Raw genomic sequence first — 23,011 nt, forward strand, 5'->3', positions numbered from 1 at the left:
GGGGTCTGACTCCCAGGGATGGGTTGGTGGTGGCTGGTGGGGCATACTGAGGATGTGCTGTGATTTGTGGCATGGGAGTAATGCATTCTGGTACCTGTAGTGCATTACATGTGCCTGTCCAACTGTGGCCCTCATCTACCTTCTTGTTTTTCTCTTGTAGTAAGCGACAATGATACACTATTGTCAACTGTATCTCATCCCATAGCTTCACTTCCATCCCCACTTGTTTTTTCATCTGCCTCTGTACTTGCTCAGACAACCCCTGACATAAAATATGATAAAACAATGCCCCTTTCTTTTCCCACGGCTCACGAGTTTCAAGCTGCTATTTCTCTTGAATATCCTGAATATAACGAATAGGGTCTTCATCTTCTTTCATTTTGCATGTCATAATTGCACCCATATCTGATGTGTTGGGATACTGTACCCTGAGAGCCCTCCAAATGTCTGCTCTACAATAATTGAATGGTGCTCCAACATGTGCTGTGTTTTGTGCAGTCACACTTTAATATCCCACTCTCCTCCATATGTCACCAGCCCTCTCTCCAAGAATGGCTACCAGGAGACCTTTTCTGTCCCCCATGGCCAGTGTATTTTCTCCTGTCATTTTCTCTAATTCGTATATATCCATTTCCCAGCCCCAATGTCAAACTAGGGAGCTTAGATTTTAAGCTATCCTTGTCCATCTGTGGCCATGGAATATATTGTGGCCTTGCTCCCCCTTCTCTAACAAGGAGAACTGTGTAAACCCCATTCCATAGTTATATCCCATTATTAGTGTATCCATGGCAAGGATGATCGTCCCTATCTGTCTTCTTGTCGGTAATTACCTTAACCTGCTTACATATTGTGGAGACTCTCCCTTCTCACTACGTGATTGTCCTCGGGGATGCTCAGGATATGCTATGGGATCTGGCGCTCTCAACCATCTCACTTCCTTATCCATTTGCAGACTCTCTTCAGGGGCGCATGCACTTCCTCCTTCTGCCCCCAGACTGAATTCTCTTTCTTCGTCTGACATGTCCAGGCTCCAACTAGTGTGACTATCATCCCCTTCACCCTTATCTAGGTTCAGTATGCTCAAGGATAACACTCAGCGTTCATCACTGAACACGTTTCCCTCCTCACTTCGTGATTGAGGTACTGGCGATCGATCACCATTCCCTCAAGTTCCGTACTCGCTACCTCGTCTTAACTGTTGATACACCCTATTGATCCTTTCTCCAATGCTTTCAACATCAAATCTTCCTTTTTCTAGCGCTACTCTAGATACTGGTGGCATTACTTCCTTTATCGGAAGAATCTCTTCCACTCTGTCTCATCATATTTCTGGGCTGGGACTCATTTGTTCTTTACGAACGAAAATGGCATCAAAACCTCGCGGTGTCCTTTTTCGTTCTATTTCTTCCTCTACTTCCCTTAGTTTTCTTGCATCTTTTCTAACTCTTTCTTCTCTTGCCTTCGTTCTTCTCTCCTTACTACTTCCCTTCTTTCCTCTTCAACCTTACCCCTCTGTAATCTTTTGTCCCTTAATCTTTGTTCTTCTTTCTCCCCTGTCTTTCTTTACTTTCTATCTCTTTTTTCTATTGCTCTTTGTCTATTATTGCACTTTCTTTGTTCTTCTGCCCATTCAATTTTCTCTTGCTCTTCCTGATACATCTGTTCTCCTTGCTCCCTACTTTTCCTTGTCTGCTCATCGTCTTTTAATCTCTTCTCTTGTTCCTTATCCTTCCTTTCTTGTTCGTCTTTATCTTCTCTTTGCCTAACTTCCTCGACACTTTTCCCATCCATGGTGAGTAATATCTGTCCTCCCAACCATTCATTTTGCATGAGCGCTATCTCGTCAGCCTTATCCTTTTCTCCTTTCCATCTTTTAATCTCCATGTCTATTTCTGTTGACAAATTCAACCGCTCACTCCTTTCTTCCTTGTCTTGTATGGATTTATAAATCTCTTCCGTTATTTTATTCTCTTCCAGACTATTGTCACTACTGTAAGCACTGGGTTCATATATCGAATTACTATACCCCATCACAGCTCTTAATTCCTTTAAAGAATACACTCCTATCTCTTCCACAGCAACATTTTTCATTTCAGCACAGTTAGGGGAGCAGAGGGCTCGATGCCTTCCCACTTATGTTGACTAAGCATCCACTCCTCAGGTGGCATATCTTCCCTTTCTTCTTGATACATCTTCAAAAGTTCTCGAATCGATAGTCTCTTCTCTAATTTCTTCCCTGTGTATGCAGCGTGCAAGCATGTGGTCATATTTTGCAATACCGCTTTTGATAATGATCCCCCTTCTGCCATGGCATGAACATTTTATCTGCCGTGCCCTTTACCCATTCCGCACTGTACTGTTTGAGATTGGGCATATATTATGGCAGTGTCTTGCATAGGTGTATGAGAGGGGTGTCCCCCATAATGACAAGTCTCAATCGACTGTCGATACTTACCAGACCGTTAAAATAAACCTTTTTTCTTGGTTTAATCACCACTTTTAACGTTTAAAACAACAAATATGTGCAAGTACTATCAATCGCTGCTCAATCCTCTTGTTTCAATAGCCTATCTAGTCTTTTGATTGGCGCCAATCGGTTTTCTATACTTTATGTTTTAATCACTGTTGTTTCTCAACTTTTTTCCACAATTTTATCGCTCTTTGATAGTTTACTCAATAAACAACATTTAGACTTGTCAGACATTTACACATTAGAAACATTGTGATCACCTTTTGCCTCGCTTTACTTTTTTACCCAATACAGGGTTTAAGACATCACCTTTTGCAGTCCTGACCGCACGTTTTATTTTTCACCCTACTCCCGCTGAAGTTTGAGATGTCTTCTTCTGTCTTGAATTAGGAATCCTTAGGCGGTCTCTCTTATCTCTACAATTATTTCCCATTACTCAAAATCATTACAATCCCGTCCCTTTATTTGCCATTCCCCTTTGTCTACTCACCATTCGTTAATCGACTTGAGGACTTCGGTATTGACTCCTCCTTCAATCCGACCACTTCACCTTCTGTCCGCAGAGCGCCCGTGGAAACCGGGCAGGGATTTGTTCAAAGGGGGACCTGCCCATCGCCTCCATTCTTCTTGCAAGTTTATTTCTATTTGGCCGCTCTCGACAGGAAACTCTGCGATCTTCCAGCTAATTGCAGAGGATGCACAATCGTCCAAAAATCTGGAGCGGAACTAGTTTGGAACTTTGAACCATCCACACCGCTACCACATGAGCTTAGGGCCATTTAGGAACGTGCATGTGATGGATGGGTTCACACAGAATAACTTCCAACTAGACGAACCAAGGAAGATGGCAAAGTACTGTTTTATTAACAATTATCGAAAACAGGACTTTACAACGAACATCAACAGACGTAAGCTCTGATTGTCTCTGCAATTTTTACACAAACAATTGCTTTTTTGTGAAAAACTCATCAGAGGTGACGTAATACTACGTTGCAAATAGTGAAAACTTATTTAGGATCGGGATTGGCTAACGGGAGACATCTAAGTGTATTTTCTATAGGGTCTAGAATTGTAATTGGCTGCCTCCTATCAGGTGGACAACACATGCCTACCTCTAATAAACATCATCTTCTGAAACATTAGATACACAGTTTCTCATTGGTCTTTAAACTATATGGTCCTTTCATATGTGGACTAATATAATTGGTTGGCATGCTTATGCCATGTCTGGAACATTCAGTTCACTTAGCAGCACGTAAGCCCAGACGCAGGTGCAAGAAGATGGTCATGACACTACCTCCCCACCCAATTAGTCCAGCATCTCTCATCACCCATGCCTTCTGCCATGACGATTGTCTTTGAACTTGGCCTTGCAAAGTATTCTTGTCTTCAGAATCCATGGGAGTGAGAACACTCACTATCATGTTCCGGGACTCTAAGTACAAACTCTATTTTCATATTTGGCCCACGTGACAGGAGACCACGATTTGGTCCATTTTGCAGGTTTTAAATGCTCTAAATGAACTGAACTTGGCTGTCTTGGTGTTCTTTCTTTGCACCTTAACAAAGGATGATTCATCCTTCGCACATTCGTTCCTTTCCAGAATAGATAGCCGACCATGGCTGTTTCTGTCTTGACTCCATGCCAGACAACCTGGCCATGTGGCTCCACGATTCTGCTTATTCTTGTTGTGACACAGTTTCCCTTCCCCCTTCATGGGTCCTGGCTCACTAAATTCATGATACAGATGTCCAGCTTCTATACAATGGCAGCTTTGCCTGCATTATATTTACTATGTATAGCCAGCTTCTATTATGACTTAGGGCCTCATTATGAGAAGTGCGCTAAAACGGGGTCATTACCGGCATGGATGAAGTAGCGGGTCCGTGGTCGTTTGATGCGGCTAATATCGGCTGATTACGAGTGCACGAGCATGCACAAACTCCCATGCTGGTAATGGCCATACCGCCATGCCGCTAAAGGCCCTCCAACCCCCCGATAGCGGCATCACGAGAACCGCTGATACCGCCTCCGCCTAGGAGGCACCCCTTAATACCGACCCGTTAATAACACCATGTAAATACCAGGCACATAATACCAGACCTGGAAGTAACGTCATCGCATTGGAACAGGAAATGCTCCAATGGCCATCTTTTAAAACACAATCCATTGCAATCCTCCCAAACCACCAGTGTTGCATAGGAGAGACCAGGGCCATTGAAAAGAACATGTCAAAGGCAACCAGAAAATCCAACCCCCATCTGCGCAAGAAGCGTTTATCTGATGAGGAATTAAACATGTTGGCAGACATCCTTGGTGCCCATGCTGATGAGATCAACAACCATAACCTCAAAAGGGAGGCGCAGCAGAAGAAGAATGAGATATGGGAGGATGTAGCTCGCAAGGTGTCTGCAGTTGTCACCACCCCACGCACAGTTAAAGACAAGAAAAGGTGGGATGACCTCCGCCTCAGGGTATGCAAAATCCTGGCCACCAATCGTCGGGAGGCCATGGCCACAGGCGGGGGTGCTCACTCCCCGGTCAAACTAATGCGCTGGGAGGAGACATGCAGCGCTACCATCCAGATGGAGTTGATCGAGGGCCTCGGGGAGATGGAGACGGGTGCCGCAACATCTGGAGATGGAGGTGCGTGACCCTGCACACCCCAGTACGGCAAACCATGACTTAGCACAAGTGATGTGGAATAGAGCCTAGGCAAGGCAATGCATGTCCCATCACACACACATCAACATATCCATGTTCAGATGGAGGCCCAAACCCTGACACACTGAAATGCATGCTGAGTGCTAATCCCATTACCAACAGACAGCCAACACACAGGGATCATTCCCATGTCATACATCACACAAACTCCAATACAACGGCATGCCACCTGGCATGCAGCATTGCCGAATTGAGAAGTCACGGCTAATGCCAAAATGCCCCCCCTTCAAACCACCCTGGGTGACACACCTGTGAGGTATGAATGCATGAGAAATGAAAAACTCCACAGCACCATCCAATGCATCTTGCATGTAACACCATCACTGATGCCCTGCATCTCTTCTACCCCCCAGGCACCGATGGAGAAGATGGCAGTGAAGACCCAGCCACAAGGCCATCCACGCCCCAGGCCAAACCACCTGGCACTGGCAAAACCACCTCCAGGGCAGCATCGCGGACCACAGTACAAGGCAGGGTGAGTGCACAGGCCATGCCGGCACATGAGGGCCTCACAGATGTGGATGAAACTGCAAGCACACAGGTGCCAATAACAGTGGAAGGGGAGGCCAGTGGCACCCATTCTGCTGCAACAGGTTCCGTGGGTGAGGCAGCAGCCACAGCCCCACTGAGTGACATTGACATAGGAGCAGAGGAGTAAGTGGACTAAGAAGGCGCAATCCATGTGGCATGTCCACACACCCCAAGCCCACCCCCCAACCCCACACTCAGGCCACACTCTCCAGCCCCATTGCGGATCCTGCATTGCACAGTTCCGACCTCAGTTCCACCCCCGAGGCCAGCCCTGCAAATGCACGCCCAGCCGCAGCACCCCAAACCTCTGCTGCTCCCACTGACTTTGAGGCACGGCTGTCAGGGGTGGAGGCAAGGCAGGACTCCATGCTTGAACTAGTTTGCCAATAAGTGCCTGAGGGAGAGGACACAAGGCGAGAGATTGCTCAGGCCATTGCAAGGAACACTGCCACCATAAATGCCTCTGCAGTCATGATGCGTGACAGTTTGGGGGCTGTCACGCAGGTCCTGACCAGCATACTGCAACACATGCAGCAACAGCAACGTGCCCCAGCCATGCCAATCCCTACGGCATCCACCCCATCCTCCACACTCGCATCCTCTGCACCCTCCAGCCCTGTGTGACAGACAAGGCGTAGTGCGGAGGCAGTCCGAAATGCTGCCCCGGACACAAATAAAGCACGAAAATAGTGTAAGACAACAATGGGAGTGGGGAGGTGGTGTTGGTGGTGTATAGGGGAACAAGGGGGTGTTCATAGGGGTGTATGGGGAGTTCATTGGGGGTATGGGGTGTTTTGGTGTGTTGGGGGATGGGGAGGGCATGTGAGTGGTGGAGGGGTGAGGCACTTTTATGTAGTTTACATTAATACATCCGTTTTGTAAAAAAAACATTCAATGCCTGGACATTGTTCATTTTGTGTGTATTCATTTTATTCATGACCGTGCACAAGTGCACAGTGCCCAACTCACCACATACCCTGTGTGTATGTCCGCATGGACCCAGTGCTCAGTGTAGTACTGAAACATATCCATCAACGTCCCTGTGGTTCAGAAGTATTCGTCAATCAGTGATTGGCGTACAGCTAGGCCATCTTGTGCATCACGTACTGGCAGAGGTGCTGCTTCTCCTCCATCTTCATCCTCATCATCCTCATCCAGTGCATGCATGTCAATGTCAGGTGGCAGTGGTACATTTCTCCGGACGCACATGTTGTGCAGCATGACACAGGCCATGGTGATCTTTGCCACCTTCTCAGGCCTATAAAGGAGTGCTCCACCAGACCTGCTTAGGCAGCGGAACCGCGCCTTCAACAGGCCAAAGGTCTGCTCAATCAGGACACGGCTGCGGGTATGAACCCGATTGTACTCCTCTTCATGGCTGTTACGTGGGTTCCGCACAGGGGTAAGTAGCCACGGCTTCAAGCGATATCCTCCATCACCTGCATGGGAGCACAGTGTGAGTCATTCTGAGCTGCCACCTTCAGGATTCACAGCCATGGCCGCAGCTATTTGCTGTTGACATGCACATGTCCCTGTACGTAAGCACAAAGATTATTTGGATGCATTGTGTACTGCAATATGGTCTGCTAGCCTGGATGGTGTTGTACAGATGATGCAGGGTGTTAACTTGCATGCTGATGCAGATGTACTGTGGATGCGGAACAATGTCTTGCCTCCCATGATTGCAGTGTATGCTACACTGTGCCTAATCACACTAGCCACATTGGCACAGTTGTAATCATGTTTAGTCATGCATCGCTTGACATACCCATGGTGGCCTGGTTGTGCGTCTCTCATGTTGTCATTGATGTACAGCATTGGTCCAATGTGTGGCAGTGATGTGTCATGTACGGGTTGGGAGGTTCAGGTCAGAAGTGTTTAGCTCTGGGTGCATTGTCCACTCACCGCCCATTCCCACCCAGGTGGAGTATGCATCCCTCCCCCATTCCCATCCAGGTGGAGTATGCACCCCCCCATTCACACCCAGGTGGAGTATGCATCCATCCACATCACAACCCGATGCACTGCCGTGGTCCAGTCAGGCAACTCACCAAGCAGCCAGGCACGTCGTCCAGCATGTCGCTCCATGTGACACGGTAGCGTGGAGTTACGCAGCACCATGGAATCATCTGTCGATTCGGGATATCGGGCACAACAATGTGTGATGATCTTGCTGGAGTCACATACCATCTGCACATTGATGTAGTGGTATAGCTTGCGATTGTGGTACACCGCCTCTATGGCATGAGGGACTACCAATTCGACATGGGTGCAGTCGAGGACACCGACACAATTGGGCATGCCTGCCAGTGCCTGGAAGCCTACTTTGGTGTCGGTAATCTCCTGAGCAGTCCGTGGTAGGGATATGTGGGTGCTAGCATGCTTCAGGAGGGCATCCAGAACTTGGGTCCGCATGCGTGAAAAGAGTGGTTGTGATATACCATGCAGCTGGCCCGCTGAGTGCTGGTATGTGCCTGTGGCCAGGAAGTGGAGCAAAGACACCACCTTTAGTAGCGGGGGGATGGCAGTGCGTATTTCAATGAGGCTGATGATGTCGTCATGTATCATGTCCATAATGGTGGTGATGGTGGCCCAGTCCAACCTTTACAGGGTGTGGATTTGCTCAGTGGTTAGATTGAATGGACTGGGTCTGATGCGAGGGATTGTTGGCTGCCTATGAGGTACTACTGGCTGCACTGGTGGTAAATGCAGGGCCTGTATCGCCCTCCTTCTCCTCCTGCGTCTCCTCTGTGCTGCCTGTTGTTGTGGCTGTAGTTGTTGTTGTAGTTGCTGTTGTTGCTGTAGTTGTAGCAGTACAGGCATGTCCTTCAGCCCCATGATTGCAACAGCTAGTGGTATCATTTTGGTGTGGGAAGGGGTGTGGTGTGTGGGTGTACTGCTTTTATGCTGGGACAGGCTCCATTGGCGCCACCTGTGGTGATTGTGTGCACCTGTGGCAGTTGCCTTCACTGCAGGTTGCTATTTACGGGTGGTCTGCGATGCCTGTATGACCGCCATCATGCAGACCCTATTTACCGCCTTCGGGATGCTGGTAAGTGCATGCCTGCGTAACTTGTGATGTCCTCCTATTACCGGCATCCCGGTATTTCCTCTGCGAAGGGGTGTGTGTACACGCGCAAGCCGATATGAAGGGGCACAGTACGGGCGGTGGCGGTATTGGCGAGTTGTGACGGCCCAGACCCGTTAACGACGCCGGTAATACCATTCCACCTTCCTATTTTCATTACCTCCATTCTCGTAATGAGACCCTTAGTCTACCTTGCATTTCAGCATCTGAACCATTAATAAATGGTTGATTTTCTGCCGCACTTCGTGCACGTGTAATCTTCTTCTTCGTATTTAAAAGTTCACTTGATTCTTTACATCATCATTAGGTTCTTTAGGATCCATACATCCTCCTCGGTCAGTATCTTCTGCACGTCTTATATGCCTTTTGTGACGTCAGTAACTTCTTTCTTTGCTCTTTTTCATATTCTTTCAGGGATTTCCTCCCTTAGGTTGTCATCACTTCGGGGATACATTCGGTAATGTTGTCTCACGGGGTATCTTCTTTCGAACACACGCTGGGGAATTGGCACAACAGCAGGTGCCAAGCACGACACAGTCTCCTTTCTCCAACAAGAGGAAGGGGGGCAGGGTTTCCTGCAGAGGTATACAGCTGTTCCTCTACAACACGATTGTACATAAAGCAAGTTTATTGTACAATTCTCTGGGGAGCAGTTAGATGGTTTTCAGGACCAAAATAGCCCAAGTCACACCAAAGTACATCAGTTCACATGTTTTATACAGTTTTGCAATAGTTAAAACACTCCCAAATACTTTATTGCAATCCACCCCCCAAACATGATTGGACAAAAGCCTCTTCAAAGAAATCCCATCTTTCCCCAATTCCTATGTTTTCATTGGCCAGTTTTGTCTTAAAAGACATCTTCAGATCATATTCATAACACATATCTTCTTAAAATGTGTCCGCAGTAGGTCATGACGTCAGCAGATGGTTAAACATTGGTATTGAAACCAAGCCGTTTGAACCCTAACTCTTGATTTGCACATGGCTTGCATGAATACTCCCAGCATTATGAAGAAGGCTGGGTGAATGATTTCTCTTTAAGTTAGTGATGCTATCTCATTCCCCAGGCCATTGTTCCATTGAAACTTTGTAATCTACAAAACTCCAACTTCACTGCACAATTGAAACTCCTGCATAGCCGTAGGCACTGGCTTACTCCGTGTTTTACTACTGACCAAAATAAATAACGAAACTCCTTCTGTCACGCTCTCAGACATCAGGAGATTACATCTACCATCTACAATACTCATCAGACCATGAAAACGCATGGCTATTTTCTACATCTGGACTAACCGCGAAGGTTATGGAATTACTGATTCACTTATCCCCTGGCTCCTAAAACCTCACAGAACCAGTTTCAAAGTTCACTTTGCAAAACAGCCCTTGACTAGCGTGTTTCTAATTCATATATGAGATTCATGAATTCACCATGTATTTGTTTTATTGTACATGTATATTTTTACATTTGGTGGGTTTAACATTTTGTCTTTCTGCATGCATGCAAGATAATATGTATCAATTTCTAGACCAACAGGAACATTAAATTAACATTTCCCATCCATATTTAACTACACTTTGATATCTATGAAATTGCAACATGGCATCTAGCTCACAGCCACCCCCAGTCATCAACATGGCGCGCGCAACATAAACTCTTTTTAATCATTGGGACCCTTCCTTGGACAGGGTTATGGTCATCATGGCAGCAACTGTTGGTATCTGGGTAGAGCAACAACGTAGGAATAATTGACAAGAACAAAAAAGAAAGAGAAAAAGACAAAAATAGATAATATGATCTTTGCAGCAAAAGTCAACCAAGAAGGCTCCCATGAGAACAGAGTCGATCCATGAGTCATTGGTGATCCCAGCCTATGTTTCTATGATCACTATCAGTTTATACAGGGCAGCAATAGTTCTGGCAAGCGTGCCGTTTTCAGTATCATTGGGAGGCACAAACGGCCAGCAGGTTATCCCGATTTTCTGGGATACTCTGCCCTCCATTGCTGGCAGCAAGTTGTGTATATACAATTGTTTTCAGAGTCATGAGTCTGAGTGTTCTCAATTCTTCCCTAATAGCACATAATACCAACTGAAGAAGAGTAGTTTGTACCTGGTCACCTGGAACCATTTGTCATAAGCTGCTGCTAGGACAGCAGGTACCAGCAGTGATACAAAGAAAGTCTTGGTGTAGCTAAAGAGCTGGTATCGATCAGGAATATCTGCTAAAGCCTGTGATGATACTTCTGAAAGGTAGTTTGATCGTCTCCTGCATTGCAATTGTTTGTGATTTTTCCTGTCAAACATAGTCCTTATAAGATGGTGAAAGGGATGCAAGGGGCACAGGGGACAAAGGGGGCACAGATGTAACTTCAGGCATTGAACGGGACAAAATAAGGTGCTCTTCAGGGATCATTAGGATGGTCACAGAGAGACTGAACACACCTTGCCAGGCTGGAGGCAACTGCCTGTACACATTCTGTCCACAGGTCCAAACGTTGTCTAGGAGAGCAGCCGTACCTCCATCCAGTCTGCGATGCGATGCGTTCAGCTGCAGTTCCCAGTTGTGCCAACAGGCACCGTGCCATTGCCCCTAAACACAGAGAAATATGGGTGTTTGTATTTTAACATGTTTTTCTGGCTCTTTGAGCCACATCAAATACTGAAAATGATTTCTCCATACTGTCCTGAAATCTTGATTTTTCGTGCCACCCCTTCTTCTGAGAATCCCCTCATTCCTTCTGCTTGGAAACTCTTTGCCCCTTACTCCCATCAATTTTTAGAAAAATAGCTCCTTCCACGGTCAATTGAAGTATTTGAACACACCTAATATTTGTGTGTTTTGTACGCTCTGCAATTGAACAATCATCATCACTTGGTATGTCTGATGGCATAATTGACTGCCCTTTGAACTGCCCTTGAACCCTGCATAGGGCTAGGTACTCCAGATATAGTCCATCTTCTAGCTCTACCTCTCTCGGGATAAATACCCTAGGAACGCCAGAAGCATGGGGATGAGAGAGATGTAGCAATATCCTATGGATCTCTCTCTACCCACCTTCTTCATATGGCTATACCACATGTTATCTACTACAAAACCATGTGCATTCCTTGTAGGATCTAATTCACAATCTTCAATCTCAAAAAGATTATTATCGATATTTCTTTTTACTCTTAAAATGTTCTTCTCGAACTTCATAAACTAGACAATTTTAAATGTTCCCCTTTTAAACTAGTTGTCATCTTCAGACATGATGACCCAAGGACCAAGAAAACCACAAAAGCATTTATTTTTACAGATTTTACAATCATAGACATTCTTTTTCTTATACAAATATTATTTAAATTCCAGATCTCTATTCACACCCAACTTTACACTGAAACAAACTGTGAATACTTAGGGCGTACTTAACTTTTATGCCTGCTCCTGTGCAGGTGGAGGGCTTCACGTATCCCTTCGAGTGTCACTGAGGTGGATCCAACTGTTGTTGCCCTCCACCTTCACAGCAGTCGGAATCGCATATATTACTCTATGTGGCCCATGTAAACGTTGCTCATTCCAATGACACACAAAGGTGCAGATGTAGATGCGGTCCCCGAGGAGAAGCTGTGTCTTGTGCTGATCGTCGATAGTCTTGGTGATTTCTCCTGTTGTCTGTTGGTGAGAAGACACAACCTGTCATGATATCATCTTAACACTTCACTAACGCCCTATGCTATTCCCTAAACCTCCCTCATAGGACCGCTGTGTTCTTGTGTGTGTTTGATGTCATATGTGCAGGTGAGAGAGGTGTATGTAGCCTATGCCCAGTCATGATTTCACAAAGGCTCAAGTTTTGGTCCCTCCATGGCGGATTGTGTAAAGAAAACAGTGCTAGTGTGAGGGATATATACCAGGATTTATTTAACTCTGCACATATTTGAGCTAAATGGGCCTTTAGGACCCCATTGAGCCTCTCCAAAATCCCATTGGCCTGCAGGTGGTACACCAACCACAATCTATGCTTTGTTCATAGCAGAAAAGTGATTTGTGCGAACAAAGCATTAAAGAAGTGAGTTCCATTGTTGGATTTTAGTACCGTCCGAATTCCCATCTTGGAAATACCTCTTTCACCAGATATCTTGCTGCCAATTTAACATCAGGATGTACGCAGGGACTTACCCCAAGCCACCGGGAGAATGGAAAAACCACTACAATTATATATATATATGAAGTTACTGCACCTCGTTTTCATGTCCACAAATTCGATGTGGAGCTCCTTGAATGGAACAGAGGGCCTGGGCAAGACACCGCTCACTGAGCTCATGGTATTTCAGGGATTGACAGCACTTCACAATTCCCTACAAATCTACTGACCCGTTCTTGTAAGTTAGGGATACGCCTCCTGGAGCTATGCTGTTATTTGTCCTCAAGAAGTATGCAACAGGTAATGTAGTGTCTCTAGAGCCAAAAGAAGCAGCTCTACAGGCATTGATACCTTTCCTGTCACCTCCTGTCTCCAAAGCAAATCTGTGGGTGAGAGAACACATCATATCTTTTTTCAGAGATCCTGTTCTTCTCTAGGGGATTTCCCTTCCATTTCTATTATCTGGAGCACCGGGACTGCAATGTACGGGGCTGGTAGCTGTACCTGCTGGGACACGGTTTCCATTTTCTGGGTATCTATGAAGCGAAAATACTCTGCTTCCTTTGCCGCCTTGTCTGTGGCATCATTTCTAAGAGATATTGAATGAGTGTGGTTAGTATGCACAGCACACTTTGCTAGACCTATCTCTGCTGGCAAGTTAATGCTTCAATTAGCCAGGATAGCAGCACACCATGCTGGATAGATGACCAGTCAAACCTCCTAAACCCTCTTTTCTGCCATCTTGATAACCCAGAATGGACGGTGTAGGTGACGTACGCGGAGTCGGAATAAACAGTGACTGCTTTCCCCTTACTCATTTCTAGCACCTCTATAAGTGTCACCAGTTCTTCCACTTTTGCAGAGTAATGAGAAGGCAACCATCTATTCAGTCTGAACCGGTACTCCCCATCCACAAGACCCACCGTAGTTGCACCTGTATGCCTTTCACCCATCTCCTGGTTGATGGTCCAAGACCCATCAAAAAAATCACCTCACCCCTCTCCAGGGCATCCTCTTTCAAATTCACCCTTTCTTCCTCTTCTCCTTCATACGTGGCACAATCATGAACAATATCCTCAACCTGCACTGGCTCTGCTACAAATGTCACATGATTTACTAGGTGACATCCCACGGGATGAATTGATGCATTTGACAAAATGACCTCATACCCTGACACTCTGAGTCATTAACATGGACTTTTCTGGAATTGCAAAGACTGCATGCTCCACGTACAATGTCATGGGGCAACCCATAGCAATGTTTGAAGACATTTGAATCGCAAAAGCTGCTGCCGCTAGAGCTTTCTCACAAGGGAACTGTTGGTGGATCACTGGGTCTAGAAGTCAGCTGTAATACGCTAAAGGTTTGTGGAATAGCACTGTTTGCTGGGTCAGGACCGCTGTCATCACCTGCCCATATGAATGGGAAAAGTGAAAGAATGGCTTCTTGTAATTTGGGGTCACCAAGACCGGAACATTGCTGATCGCAGCCTTGAATTCTCAAAAGCAAGTCCCCATTTCCTCAGACCACTCTATTGGACCTTTCACATTCTGTGCTTCCTTTAGTCCCTGCAGTAAGGGCCTTGCATAACTAGAGTAATCAAAGATCCACGATCTACAATAGTTACAGAGCCCCGAAAACTGCTGCATCTGTTTCGCTGTGTCTGGCTGAGGAGTATTCTGAACTGCGATTGCCTCAAATATACTACCTCTGTCTGACAGTACTGCATTGTTTCTTTGTCCACTTGTACCCCCGCTCTGCGAGCAGGGTGAGGAGTGTTATTGAGTCTCCTTGACACTGCTCCTCCTAAGTGCTGCAGACTAATAGATCATCCACGTACTGAATTACAGTACTGGACACGTGTAAATTCCCCAAATTCATCTGAGGCCACCTTGTGTGCTTGAATCTTTGACCACGATACATAAACACTGTGAAGTACTGAGAATTGAGCTGTAAGGGAACAGTGAAAAATGCATTTTTTTGAATCAATCACTGTGAAGTGGGTCGATCCGTTAGGGGTGTTACAGAGAATGCTGGCAGGATTCAATAGCACTGGAAATTCTGCATCAACAATATTATTAAAGGGGCACAAATCCTGGACCATCCTCCAACTGGACCCTTTCACTTTCTTCACAGGGTAGATAGCTGCATTGCAAGATAGCTATATTGCATGGGGACACAGAAGGTTGTATTATGCTTTGCTTTACCAACACCATAATGGTCTCATAAATAATTTCATCTGCTTCCTTAGACTTGCGGTACTGCTTAACCCGTGGTAATTTGACCCAGAATTTTATTTTTATCTTCACCGCTCCAACAGTCTTTAGCTGGTCCACAAATGGCCAGCACTTTTCCCAAATTCTCCTTCCGAAATGGCTATGCATTTTTAACGATGAGCATGGTCTGTGGTACTTCCCTTTGCTCGATTGCTATCTGTCAATGTGAAAACAGAAAAAGAATATCGAGGCTGAGTGCCCCAAAAGGAAATGCACCGATTACAAAGGAACATACAAAGTACTTTATTTTATACTGAATCCAGTTACAAACACAGAGCAAAATCGGATAGCTATCGGCCCTCAGTACAACACAACGAACTCCAGCGTGGTTCAGTGTGTTCAGTGAGAGACCCTGTACATTAGACTGCATTTGCTTTTTATACATTGTAGTGGGCGCGATGCCCAGCCCTACTTCGGGTTAATATTCCTTTTAATACATCACCGATCTAGGGTTCGTGCCAAGTCTCAAATAACCGCATATAACTGGTTTGCCTTTAATACATGTATCAACAAGCGTATGCAATAACTGTGTATTCTAAAGTTTTCCATGCAGGCTTTCTTAAACATTAATACAATGTAGTTAAACAGATGTTCTTCGTTCAGTATTTGAATACATTGTCTCAACATATGCTTGTGGATTAGTTTTCATTGTACGAGTAATCCTTCTACACATAGGTCAGTGAAGGACAAGGTCTCAGTTCATGACCTCAACAAGTGGCCTGCAGACAAATTACATATTAGCTATGTACAGAGGTCAAGACGGCCATGTTGTATTCTGGAATGACATCGTCCACCATTTTAGCTCATAGGGTGACTTTTACACAAGGAAACCTAAAATGGCAGCTTGACCTAAAATGCCGGCCTACATGGATTTAAGGTCAGGACCTTGCAACACAGATTTCTTTCGCAAGCGACTTTCGAGCAGCTTGGCGTAGGCCAATATTAAATATATTTATTACAATAGGAGGTACGGTATACTTTCTATTTCGACAAACCCTCCTTTTGGCCTATGCCAAGTGCTAAAACTACTTTGGATCTTCTTGCAAATAACTCCATGCATCATTGTCCATGCACCCTGAATCACTATCAGAAATATCTATTGCCATTAGGTCTTTTGCTAAAATATCCTTCAATACGTATTCTTTGCAAGTCTTATCTGGGGCATACACTTTATGTCCTATTGAACCTATCGCTTGTGCGCAACATCCCCCTAGTATCGAACACATACCAGGCAGACACTGAATACAGCAACAAAGAAACAACAGTATTCCCAAAATAATCAATATGACCGAAAGCAGCTTCCAACCCCAAGATCGCAAGAAGTCCCAGAACCAAGCGCTCAGATCCCAGTTTCCCTCGGGAACATGCACTTCGGAACTAAGGACGTGCAGATTTTGTATTGCCCTGAAGATAGTTGGGGAGGAATCTGGTATAAAACACAGCAAGAGGACCCCACTAATTTGCATACTCCACCACGCTCAGCTAGAATGACATCTAATGCCATTCGATTTTGAAGTGCTACTAATCTTATCGCCTTTTGTTCTAACGTCATATTATAGAGTATGTCCGTGGTCCGGTTGATGGTTTTCTCCAGTACTCTTGCTAGTTTTCTGATATCTTCTGAATTTGCTATCTGCCCCCAAAATGGCACAACTGATTTAACTATATCTCCCAAGACTTGTGCTGGGGTGTCACCATTCCCATCCCGCCGTGGACGAGCCTTCGAAACTTCTTTTGTACTAGCTATAAACACCCAGGTAACAGGATCCCTAAATAACAGGTTCCCTGCCAATCCCTAGGCAACCGTGGGAATGCTACATTACCGCAGACAAAGTAGATAGGTTCGCCTACATACAAAGGTCTGTTCTTCCCAGTCAAATTTGCAACGTTGGCACAACCTAAAAATGTTCCCATAGTCTGAGTTCCATTCCTCTGTATGCAAAAAAGAAACTGAATCGGGGCTATGGTTAACAGTGTAAGAAGGAGGCATGGCATCCTTATTGCCTATCGGAGCCATTTTAAAGAAAATCAAAGATTGGAAAGGACGAGACAGTTAGTCAGAAGGCCTAATAGAAGCAACATTCGGTTTACTCCTGTTTGCAAAAAGCGAGCATCGCAGAGGAGTCAAGACACGTTTCTCAAAACTATTCAAATTTGTGCCATCAAAGTTCCCTGAGATGCTATTATTCCATCGGCCAAAGAACAGTGCTCTAAGAGTGCTAGGGAGAATTCTCTCTTTAGGCTGAATTTCCTAACCTAGTGAGTCCCCCAGCAGATTTGCTGGATTTCTGGAGGTTGTTTTTTTCTCCTGCCAAGAGTGCGACTCTTTTTCTCCCACTTCTGGACATGATTTGTGGTGTTCCTTTGACTGTTAATGTGTTTTATGGGCAATGGGGTCCTTTACTCCATAGGGTCTCATGTGTTTTTACTATGTGTGTTACACAGCACCCTCCGTGTAGTGACACAGGGGTGTCATACTGACACCCCACCATAGACTCCATACCCTGAGATGACTACTGTCTCCCAGGGCATGTAAAGTCACTACTGGCTTTACTAGTCCCAAATTATGAACCGAAACCAGTACAAACCATCATATTGTGGACGTACTGGTCGGGGCAATTCGATTGCCGCAGGGTCTGTTAGTCGAGGGGGCACGTCCCCATCCCCCCTGATCGAGTTTTGGCTGGTGGCAGTGGATGCTACTTTTTACATTCGACCGCGAATATATCCCTATGGGATTTTCCCATTGTTCGAGGCTACCAACTTTAATTATTTAATTCTCATAGCCTCGAACATACCGCCGGTTTATTTATTTAATATTAATTCGCCGGTTGGTATTTTTTGCCAGGACTCTATTCTAAAATGGCGTTTGTGTTCTCATCTGTGACTCCAACCCAAGCCGAGCCCTTTGTTCCACTTTTGGCGGGCTTCTCTACAGAAGCCTCCAAAAGTGGTGCCACTCTGTCTGTGTACCACAGGGGGTTTGGGAGGGGGTTTAGGCACCCTGGACTGTGTTACCTGGTAACTCAAGTCGCACTCTTGTGTGATTGGCCCAAGTGGTGAGCCGGCCGGCTCCCCACTTAGCATGTTTGATTGACAGGTAGGCTGAGTGAATGGGGGTGTGCTGCATAAAAGCAGGGCTTTGGGGACTGGAACTTTAGAAGTTGCCACAGGACCTGAGAATCCAACGAGGGAGAAGCTGAGCTGACCTGCCACGACGACACCACCGGTGGAGCCCTGCGGAACCGACGCACCACTTCCCGACGACAGAGAGGATCTCCCGGCTGGAGAGGCTTCTTCCCCTGACTGGTGGGCACAACCAGTTTACCTTATTTTCCTCGCATCACAGGACGTCTTGTGGTCGAATTGCCCGTGCCAAGCACCCCGGCAACCGGATAGCCGCTTACCACTGGACCGCAAATAAAAGGACAGCTCCTTTTACCTGAGAACTCCGCGGCTGGTTTCTTCCCTGGCAGTGCAACAGACTCCTGTCTTCCTCCCCGACGAGATCCTCTCTTCCCCCGGACAAAGCACCGACTTGCATCCGCTGCCAGGAACAACTACCCCCGCTGGAGTATTCTCACCACTTTAAGGCACTGTGTCCGCCAGGCCTCCCTTTCTAAAGATTGCTACAAGGTAATAATAATCCCTTAACCTTCTGGACTGGGCTGGCCGCCTTGACCATCTAACTGGTCCCTTTCTTTTGGTCCAACTCTTTCTGAACCTTTTCGAGACTGTTGTGCACTTCAACCGTGTGACCTTGGACACATTTCGTTCTGATCCTCTTAAAGTGGATCCGGCCTTCTGAACTCTAACTTCACGGTTTTACTTTGCCTCTCTCTCTTGTTGTGTTCTTGTGAAAGTGTTGGGATCTGTTTCAAATGATACTCTCCTTTTCTCTCCCTTTTAAAACGAATCATTAGAGTGCCATCTGCGTTAAGTGCTCACTGCTGTCTAAAAATAAGTGGGGCTTTACTTAAGACTTGTCTAATATTCTGCTAAGAGAGTGTATATCTTTTAGTAACCATGTTTTTGAACTGCTTAACATTAGTGCCTGTGTGTTTTTCTAGATGTGGTTTTAAATAAATAATTATATCTCTTTTACACGAAGCTCTGGTCAGTGGTTACTTGTTCTACTGTGTTCTTTTGACCTATTGTGAATACTCTGTATACTGCCTAACTCTTCTTGAGGGAAGTCTGACTGCTCAGCCACAGCTACCAAGTGAATATGTGATACAGACTGCTATCAAGTGGGTTTTCTGCCATACACCTGTAGTCTTAAATCTTTTACAGTGGTCCCAGAGGGAACTGCACAGGTTTCTGCCTAACACTGGTGTACAGTGGTGGGATTTGTATTGAGCATACACTTTAGAGTGCTTTTTGAACACTTTAGGACAACTAACCACAGAGCTTAGCACTACAAAGCTGATTTTCTAACTATGTCTGCTATGGAGAGTTATACCCTAGAATCATTGTCTGCCAAAACTGCTGATTGCTTAAAAGTATTGTGTAGACATATGAATCTCTCTGAGAAGGGCAAGAAAATGGAACTTATAGAAAGATTGTTAGAAAACCAAAGTCTGGGTGGTACAGAGGAATCTACCCCCCAGCAAATGTAGAAAACAGTGATGGTATTGATCTGAATCAAAGTCTTGATAATGAGTCAGAAGAGGAAAGTGAACCTAATGAAGTTAGCCACTCTGAGCCTCTGTCTGCCTTACCTACAGTACCTTCTGGGCCTATACCAGGTCCTACATGTAACCCTGCTTATTTTGAACTTGAAAAAATGAAGCTTGAATTAGAGTACAAACGTTTTATTGCTCAATCTGAAAGAAACCAAGAGCTAGAGTTCAGAAGAATGAATGCCCAGGCTGAGCAGAAGCAAGCTGAGTTAAGACTCAGAGAAATAGAGCTTAATCATGAACTAGAAATGAAGAAGTTGTCTGTGGAAAATGCTTCTCTCTCCTCTGGTTCCTCTAGGAGTTCCAGTCCCAAAAGACCCCGGATGCCTAAGGAATTAGTGGGTACGTATGAACCTAAGTTGGATGTGTTGGATTGGTTAAAAATGTTTGAGTATATTCATGGTTTCTTGGTTTCTACAATCTTTCGATGTGCTGCACATTTCATAACTGCTAACTGAGTAGAGAGCGCAAGCGCTGAGAGTCTCCACCATCCTTCTTCTACATCCCTTATCTGACTTCTCACTTCCTCCCACTCTTCATCTCTTTGCAGCTGTAGCAGCACTACATCCACCTGGAACCGAAACCCTACAACAAGAGAATAGATAGTACCAACCCAGTTCCACACCAAAGAAAAGGTTCAGATACAACTATCACTCCATACAATACTCACTATAATACAGCTGGATCAGCGCAGCACCACCACAGCGAGAGAGCCCATGAGGAACCAGCAACAACCCCACCCACAGGGATACAGCTCAAACGGAACCAGAAATACCTGAATCAGGATACAGACCCCACTAACCCAACTCTCAATTTTCTGCATACTTAACCCACACAAAAGTCACACAACCATTTCTCTCCCAGCTATCCACACACACACTATAGCATACCGCATCAAGAACACATAAACAGCACCTACAGCACACAAAGTCCCTCCCGATCCGATACTTGCACCAAAGCCCAGCACTTGGTGTATACTGAGCTGAAGCTGCCAACAGCACACCACTTCTCCCTCTCTCCTACTCCCCTCCTCCCGACTAACCCTACTCACCCTCCTTCCTGTTTACAGATCCACCAGAGCACCTGGGGACCAATTCCGTTGGTGACGGTGGGCTATATAAGTACCTTTAACATAACATAAAATAACATCTTCCTCTGCTGGCCTTAGCGCTTCCTTCATTTTTCCCCATTCTTGCACATCTACCACTCTTCGCAGCCTATGCTCTATCCTAGCAGCAAAAGCCCTAACCTCTTCTTTATCGCTCATTTTCAATGCTTTCTCCACTCTTCTGACTACCGGCCTCATTCTTTCACGCTCCATCACCCTTAATCTATCTGCTAACCTAGCAGTCGATTGAGTTATCCCCTTCCCGCTCTCCATTATCAACCGCTCTGTAGCGCTAAACATTGAAGGAGTTATCCTTCCACTTTCCTCCAAATCCCAGTGCTTAGAAATCACATCTGATGGAGGCCTTACTTGTGTCCATCTTGCAACCACTGGAGGAGCCGATGCGGAAAATGGTGGTACGAAATCAGGGTCTGTGTATCCCTCTGTGGGCGATAAAGTATAGCACCCATATGGGGGCGGTGCATAAGGAATTCCTGCACCCTCCTTGTTCGGCCATCTCCCCACAATTACAACTTTATGGCTCTTACTGCCTTTTTCAGTCATCCTCCATAATTCCAAGATGTTTAACTGCTTCTCTAACTTTGAGCCCTTGTGCTTTGTAGTTAAAAAGGTATCCATCTGCTCAAATATCCATGTATCATAGGTTTCCTCAATAGGCCAAGAATGTATATTTTTCCCCTTACTCTCCCGGAACCATTCTTTATGATACTTTAAAACGTGCACGTTATACCCGGGCAACACATGGCACAAATGATTCAACGGAATCTTCATACTCTAACCCAAGTTATCAAAAAATAGTTTCACAAAAAATCTGATAAAGAGCTGAACCTGAGGCACAAAACAAAATATTTTACCCCAAAACTCCCTTTTTACCCTTACCCAATGCTTTAGTTGTACTTCACACTCATTCACTGTACTTGACGATATCGCAATTACCTCATTCAGCTACTTACTTCAATTCTACTTCTCAAGTTTACACAAAAGACAGCGTATTATCAAAAACACTCACCTGCCAATATTTCCGAGATATCCCCACCACACAAGCATAGGAGGGGCATAATGCTTTCCACTACAGCACCGCTGCTCTCGGTTCTCTCTCTTTTACTAGTACAACCTTCCCTACTACAAGATCATCTTTTCCTGAATACAGGAAGTTTCCCCTTCACTACTTCACTAACCAAGAAGACTGAGGCAAGGGTTCTGTGTGCACCGCTAATGCAAGGGAATGTCAAGAGCCTACTTAAGAAAGGTATCTAAGGTTGGACTTACATAGGATATCACCCCACCCTTAGGCGAGGGCTCCAACCAACCAGACAAGCAAACTAAAGGCTATCAGGACATGTATCAAATTTGCCGTGTGGGGTAAGATACCACATCACACCTCTAAAATAATAAACTAGATAATGAAATATATACAAGGGACTCACAACACACATCAGTTCAATCACTCCGTCAAAACATCCACTTTTCCAAAACCTGCAACCTCAACTAATTTCACACCCACACTCCAAGTCTACCTTATCAAAACTCCGTAAATCAAAAAAACAATGCCTTTCTACCCGTATTTCTCCTTTGCTTTACACCCCAAATATGAACTCATGTGTCCCAGAGTTGCTCTGATGTGGTTCTCTGTCAAGTCGTCCTGCACAGCTAGGCCACGGCACCACGTCTCTGGGGAGCAGACAGACCTTTAACAAAATGGCGCCCACCGACACTGTGCACGGAAGACTGGTCCCCATCATGAGGTGCCACAGCTGAGAGATGTGGACAGAAGACACTCAACATCTCAGAAAGCCTTGCCTCCTACTCTGGCTTGACAAATGTGCAACTGGGCCTTTAATCACCGAAACCCAAACAGGCCCACCACTTAAGAAGTGAGTACACGGTTGTACATAAAGCAAGGTTCCTGTAATATTCTCTGGGGAGCAGTTAGATGGTGTTGCAGGACCAAACTAACCCAAGTCTCAACAAACCATGTCAGTT

This window comes from Ambystoma mexicanum, chromosome 4q, assembly GCF_040938575.1.
Source record: "Ambystoma mexicanum isolate Mex_15411 chromosome 4q, UKY_AmexF1_1, whole genome shotgun sequence".
Lineage (NCBI taxonomy): Eukaryota > Metazoa > Chordata > Amphibia > Caudata > Ambystomatidae > Ambystoma > Ambystoma mexicanum.